The following is a 7,368-nucleotide window of genomic DNA, read 5'->3' as shown; positions in this document are numbered from 1 at the left end:
ATGCCTCTGTGCCTGCACAAAACATTTGACCTCATATGACTGCACTCTTGTCACATTTTCCTGGAAAGTATTGATCATGAACAATTAATCCACATTTGGCTTAAACGATAGGCAAGAGCGGGACTGCACTTCAGTTCATTTTTAATGAAAACCTTCTTTTGCTGTAGCTTCACAAACAGCTGACTGCTGTATTTCCAGTTTCCCTTCTCTTTGATAACAATGCACCACCAAGTGTCAGCCACACTTCTGCTGTTTACCTGCTTTGTCAAAATAACTACTGGCACAATGTCTGAATCCTCAAGCACCGAGTGAGGGGAGTCCTCTGGGAGAATTCATGATGAAATGTAATCACACTGTTACCTCAAAGGTGTATTTCTGAATAGAGTGGATGAAATGGATGACTGGAGTTTCTTTTTGATAGGATTGGGTTGTTTTACTAGTAATGTCTGAATATTCTCATTAAAACAACCAATTTTCAGTATCACTGTGTGAATGGACCCAAATCCTAGCAGTGTGTGTGTGTGTGTGTGTGTGTTTCAATCCTGTCTAATACAAATTATGGAATCATTGGTATGGAAAATGTATGGAAAAAATGTCAATCTTGTAACTTGAATTTCAGCTGTGAAGTAGTTTTCCAACAATATTAATCAGCTCACACTCCTTCAGAGTCCATTTGACAACTCAGATGTCAGTCAGCTTGTTAGTTGTTGACCTATTTGCTGCGCCTTGAACGGTGACGCTGGTGTGACTGTTGAAGTTGATGCTGAGAATGGAGATGGTATTTTAAGCATGAGTTGCTACGATGAAATGTAATGTTTCCCTCAGTGTGTGCAAAAAACATGTGTATTGACTGTGTGAGAGTGTATGTATTTATAGGAACATGGACGGTGGAATTATCAGTATATAGTGTGATGTTTTAGGTATGAGTTCAAATGTATTCAATATTTAATCTGGTATATTATTATTATTATTATTATTATATTTCTGTACTGATCAGGCTGGTGTTACCTTTGGTGATCACACGTCCTGATCGTGTCCAGGTTTCACACAAAAAGCCACACTTGTCTCACGTCTTCTCTTCCATGGTCCACCCAAAGAAACCTCTCCGTCACAGAAAAAAGGTTTTGTGGCCTGCTTCTCTTTATTCTCCTTTTTATAAGGGTTGCTTCAAAGTGCATGAAATTACTGCAAAATGGCAAGTTCAGAATTCACCAAACAAAAGGTAATTGCTCCAACTAGTTTAACCACCACCACCTCAATTTGCAGTAAAATAAAATCTTAGTAATGAAGCTGGATATTGGCTTTGTGAATTATATCAAGGGTTAAGGACTTGAACTATGTGGTTGTTAAGGTTGTGGATTTTTTTTTTCAGAGCCTTTAAGCGTTCTATTGATGTAGTTTTTGTCTGCTCTTCACTTTAACAAACGGTGTTGCTGTGAAGAAGTGCCAGCATGCAACTGGAAAGTCATTAACGTCTTTTTTCCCCTGCTCTCTTTACTGCTTTTTACACAGCATACTGTACAAAAGAACAAAGTCTAATTCCCTCTGAAAAATCCACTTTCAATCTGCAATCTTCAATCTGCAAATTAAAAGAATAATGAGAGACAGTCGTAGCAAATGAAGAGTGATATTCACTTCATGGATTAAAGAGCCGGGCTTCGGAGATGAGGGTTTTTCCATAATTGGGCCATGCAGACCTTGGGAATTAGCTGCTGTGATAAGCAGTGACATTATGATGAACGCCCTCTGCAACTGAACACTGACCCCTTAACAGAAAGGGACTTATTGCACCGCTTGGGTCAGAGCAGGACAAATTTAACAAAATCACTGTCTTCATCACGATTTTTCTCATTTGTCACTGGGGTCAGAGATAAGAAGCACCGTTGACTTTAGGTGTTGATTATTTCCTACATGTCACTGAGCTCATATGAGCTGTGTGCTTTTCAAAAGGATGGAAACTTAAGATTGGAGGCTGCATAATAGGCCTCCACGTTAGTATGAAAATATATTCATGCCTCGTCTCTTATCTAGAGACGCTGGAAAAAAAAAAATGTCAACACTCCATCTCTTGACAGCCTTGAAGATTATTGTTTACAGAAATCTTGTGACTGTTCCCACCATCGGGTATGTACGTATACTTTCCTGCTGCCAACAGTATTCGATCACACCCTCGCTGCTAATCCTCGTTTTTGGACCCCTTTCCTCTAATTGTCACCTCACATCTGAGAGGGGCGCTGCAATTATTGCACTCTAATAACTGTTGAGACAACATCACTACAGCCGTGCTTTGGACACCGCTGAGATGATAGTTCTGAAAGACGGTCTGCGAAGTGGCTTTTAAGCGGAATTATTTCAAGATAACACCTGCTAAATTATAGCTTTAGATCACGGTGTGAGAGCGGAGTATAGACATCTTCGTATAAATGTGCTCATCGAGGGTGAACACACACACAGCAGTGCCAGGTGTTGGTTCCTATAGAGACCTGATGTGATTCAGTCACTGCTCACTGGATCTGCGGGCTTCATTGGTATATTAATATATTCTATTTAAATATATGACCTTTTAAATCTAGTGCATTACAGGAACAATGTATATATACTTTTTTTGTGTACATTGGTGATACAGAAAAGATAATACATATCTGTGTATTTACATATGTATGGATAAAATATACATGTATTTATATATTTGAAATATGTATGGTTGTCAATGTAAATGTATTTATCTAACAGTGGGTGTTTGTTAATACTTTAAAGGCAAGTGGTCAACGTGTGTGTGTGTGTTTGCAAACTCAGTTTTGCAGATTAAAAGTTTTTTCCAGTCGGTGTTGACCAAATATATTAATCAGCGATTGTCTTTGTCCTAATAGTTTTTAAATTATCCTGCATCCAATTAATCATGCGCCTAATCAATTTGGCTGTGCAAGCAACAAGAGCGGGCTTTGAGAGCGTGAGAGGTTTTCACTTGTAGATTTTAATCAGGTCAAAGGAGAAAGGGCCGACCTCCATCACCCTCATTAACACTAATAAATCCCCAAACATTTGCCCCAATCACATTTTGTTCCCTGGATATGTAGCGAACAAAAACTGACAATTAGAATATGTCCTTCAGTGTGACCTCATATACATAGTAATTTGTGGATTTCATAGAATGTTGTACAGGGTGGAAAGGATGGGGAAGAAAAGGGAAATGTGCATTTAATATTTCTGATAAAGCCATTTTTTTACGTGCTGTGATTCATTATTTCACCAATGCACCTTCGCAGTGGAGTTTAATATTTTACACTGACTGACTTTCATATTGTTATTCCTACATTTTATTTTGCAAGGTAAAACTTATGTCCCCCCAAAGTCATCTTGGGCTTTATTTAAAGAGTTTTCTTTTGTAAGTACAGTCAGGTCACCTCAACCTTTCATTTTAATTAGATTTTTTTTTTTTTGTCAGGTTGGAACTGTTGTATTCAATCAACTGTAGATTCATCATGTTATACAACAGGCTGCATCACTGACTGAGTGTCTTCATAGAAATTTAACAGAACGAAGCGTTGTTAGTTGCTGCACACACACATTTTGTGAGCACGAGCCCCTTGCCCTAAATTTAACTATTAAACATTTATGCTTACTCTTAATCCGCACCCCAACTCTAATCCGACACTAATTTTAATCCTTACTGAAAACTAAATCTTGAACCTAAAAATACTCTGTGAGTCAGTAGTGAGCTGAAAAGTGTCCCCAAAAGGACAAACGTATTTTCCTGTAAAATATTTACACAATTATAACTATACCAGTTATAACTACCAACACACACACACACAAATAAAGATAATAAAATGGTTGGTGATGTATGCTGTGAAGATTATGTTACCTTAGATTTGTTTTCAATTGTCATAAATTTAAAAATATATATATATGTAAATATAAACAAAATATTTAAAATATCAAATGTATTTATTTAAATATTGTAATAAATAGCTTCCTGTTGATATATTCAATGTATTAAGTTTTAATCATAACAAAAGGCAAACGCATGTTATATGTGTTTTTCTTGGTTGAAAATAGTGAACTGAAATGACATTCAACTGAATCGACTACCATTTCTGTTTCCAAACGTCATTATCAATGCAATAATAATAAGAGACATGACTGTACTACAGCATTTGATCAGTAACCATAGGTAGTACTAATCTATTTTTGTTAACATTTTAAATAGTGAGTTCAGTTTCTGTTAGTTAAACAGAGCACAATATTAAAAACAAAGTGTTTTTGTGAAGGAGTGACTTCTAAAATGGCGTGTGGATGCAGAGCGATGACCAATAAGTAATGGCCTCCAGCTACTCTCTCTGCATTGATGCATTTTATAGCAAAGCAAGGAGACAGCTCCGGGCCATGGAGGAATACTGATGTTGTTGAATGGAAAACTTTAGAATAGAAAATCAACTTGGTAAAGGTTTGGCTTTCACTGTCTTTTTTTGCTCTGCTTCCAAAAATAATACTCTGGCTGCATGGTCACGCATCCAAACTCCAAAATCTTAAAAAAAAAATATATATGTGGCTGGTAAAAATTTACCAGTACATTCTATATATAATGCACTGCATTTTCATGCAGTTGACTGAGCTGGATACAAATAAACAGCTGTAACGCTGATTCATCAGGAAAGAGACAAAAACTAAATATACAGCTGCACCGAAAGGAAGCTTCAGAATGAGGGAGTAATTATTGCCCCTCTTATTACATCAGTGCCAGAGAGTAGCTGTGTCTCATGACCTCTTTTTATCAAAGCCTTGTAAAACTGTTCCACGTGTTTTACCCATCGTTCGTTTTGCCAGAAACAAAGGTGTTTGGTGTTGCACTGAATTACACTGTTAACAGAAGAGAAGGGAACAAGGGAATGTACATGGAAGTCTGGGTAAAAAGTGAAGGGAAATGGAAATGTCTGTTTTGGTCACTAGAGACAAACCATGGTCGATTGCAGTTTGGGTTGTTTATGATGTATGATAAGGTTAATTGTTCAAAACATTCACTGTGTTGTCTCTGGTTATCTCTATAGGTGGCTCCACGGTGGACTGCGGAACTGTCCGGGTTACTGATGGGATCTTCACCTGCGACCCTGAAAAATATTGAGGGTTGAAAGGTAAATAAATAAACTTCATCTTGTTTTATTTTGAGGATTCCAAATGAAGGAAAAGCTTCATTTGAAACAACGGATTGTCAAAGGATCCAAATGATTTGACTAGTGGTCTTTCTAAACCAGAGCAGGTCTGGGAGGTGGGGACTGACTCTGTGATGGTGTTGATTCAGTAATCCCAGTCCATTCCCCAAAAGCCTCTGTTTTATCTATCACATTTCAATGATGCTCTGGACTCTGAAGTCTTTCTCTTTAACACAATAGTGCAGAGAGAGAGAGAGAGAGAGAGAGAGAGAGAGAGAGAGAGCTCCTGACTGATCCACTATATTGGTTAAATGGACAGAGCTCTCTGCTGCAGACTTTCACTCATTCAGTGGAGCAGATTCTGCTTATTTTCCTGTTTAGAGACACGCGCTCACACTAATGCTGCCAATAAGACTTCAAGGGCGTTGTGAGTAAATTAACAATTTTGGATAAATGAAGATAAAGTAGTATGTTTATAATATTAAATTACTCTAACTGAAGAGTAACACACTCTGGGATATTGACAGACAGGAGCAGCGGTCGTGGTTAATTGATGTCCAAACACAAAGAGACCTCTTGTCCTCTTGATGGCAATAAATGCACATTTTTTATTTTATTTAAGCAGGTAAAAATGTTATGTGTTCTTGTCCAACGGTCCACAAGAATGGACACAGCTGTCATTTTCCGAGTGCCGGTAGAAGTTGATCAAAACTCCAGCTGAAGCACAAACGCAGCATCACATTAAAAGCAGCCAAACGCAGACACCTACAGTTTGAGCTAGGGATGCACTGATACTTGTGCTCCATAATGGATTTTCAATACGACCAGCTGTGCGTCGATGAGTCAGTGTTGTGTTCCCCCACTGCAGTTCAGTGTCTCATGGTCCTTAGGGGTGGTTTATTTAAGTAGTTCAACAATGTCATCAGTTCGTAGGTATTCTAACATCGGGGACGAAGACGGAAGAGAGACCTCCTGTGAGATCTGTTTTGTAACAATACAAGAGATTTCATAAAACACCTGAAGATGCAAGACAAGGCTAAATGTGCTAATGTATTAGCACTTGATGTGGACATTGAGAGCACAGTGGACAGATCACAGTCACTGTGTTGTCGAGATAAAACTGTTGCACATCTACCTTTAAGGCCAGGTTGCCATGGCGGTGACACAGCAGCGTGTAGGTATGTTAACTGGTGGAGCAGACGAGCTGGGCTGCAAGGCCAGATGAAGATTCATAGCCCCCCTCCCACACCCTTTCTCTCCATCCTCTGTCTCGTTCCCTCTTCATGCTGGAGCACATCTACAGTAGTCGCGGTGCAGAACCTCTGCCACTGCACCAGACAGTCTAGGTGACAGATGAGATTAAGATGTGTGGCCATGTTGGCAGGCTAACCACGCTGTGGATGTGACATTGATGTCAAGCGATGGCTGTTAGTGGTGTGAAGGACAGTTTGAGATCTGACTCAGACAACCAGACAACCAGACAGTGACGCCTGGCTTAAATTGGTTCTGTGAATGGCCATATGTCCTTGATGAAAACGGCTGATCTGTGTGTGCAAATGGACTCATTTTACTTCTACTACTACTACTACTATTATTATTATTATTATTATTATTATTATTATTATTGCAATTTTCCCAGCCTGCTTTGGACCATGTTTTCAACACCTTTTCATAAACATGCTGGACATGGTCTAAGTGCCTGCATCAACATGCTTGTTAATAGCAGATGTTCATGTTGAAGCCTAGAACTATGTTAAGTCTGGGTTTCAGTTATGCCAATCTGGGATTTTAAACCATACACTCAAAGGTTTAATCAGGATTATTGTTCAGTAATTATCAGCCACAGTCAGACGTAACCTTTTTAATCATAGGCTAAAGGGAGAAATATTATCAGTAATGATTGGGCGCACACTTAATAATATTATAATACCACGCTAATGATGAGAGTTTTTTTTTTTTTTTTGCTGCCCCAGATCTTGGTTCACTCAGTAGATTTAAATGCAGCATCTATTACAGCTACACGAGGACATTTTCTATACCCTGTAGAAGGAATGCTGTGGAGAACGGCAGCATAAGTCCCAAGAGGAATAAAAAAAAATGGATTGGATTTTGCTTCCACTTAAGCACAGACAGTATCTTTGAGTGACAGACTCATTTGCCTGGTTTTGTGGGTGGATGTTTATGCAAATGCCTCAACTCAGTGGGACGAAATAGCCAT

General features: G+C 38.6%; 1 protein-coding gene and 1 long non-coding RNA gene across 2 annotated transcripts in view; one reads left to right on the top strand and one right to left on the bottom strand.

The window, feature by feature from the left end:
• Window positions 1-7,368, top strand: part of LOC112487883 (uncharacterized) — an 89,107-nt gene that overhangs the window by 38,279 nt on the left and 43,460 nt on the right. The window contains exon 2 of the long non-coding RNA XR_003051386.1: window positions 5,049-5,132. This is a non-coding gene — a long non-coding RNA (uncharacterized LOC112487883). The remainder of the gene's footprint in view (window positions 1-5,048; window positions 5,133-7,368) is intronic.
• adgrb3 (adhesion G protein-coupled receptor B3) overlaps window positions 1-7,368 on the bottom strand; it is a 104,356-nt gene that overhangs the window by 82,594 nt on the left and 14,394 nt on the right. The gene's annotated exons all lie outside the window — the stretch shown is intronic.

Source organism: Cynoglossus semilaevis, chromosome 12, assembly GCF_000523025.1.
Source record: "Cynoglossus semilaevis isolate Cse_v1.0 chromosome 12, Cse_v1.0, whole genome shotgun sequence".
Lineage (NCBI taxonomy): Eukaryota > Metazoa > Chordata > Actinopteri > Pleuronectiformes > Cynoglossidae > Cynoglossus > Cynoglossus semilaevis.
Note: the sequence above shows the minus strand (reverse complement) of the source record. Positions and strands in the feature narration are given on the sequence as shown.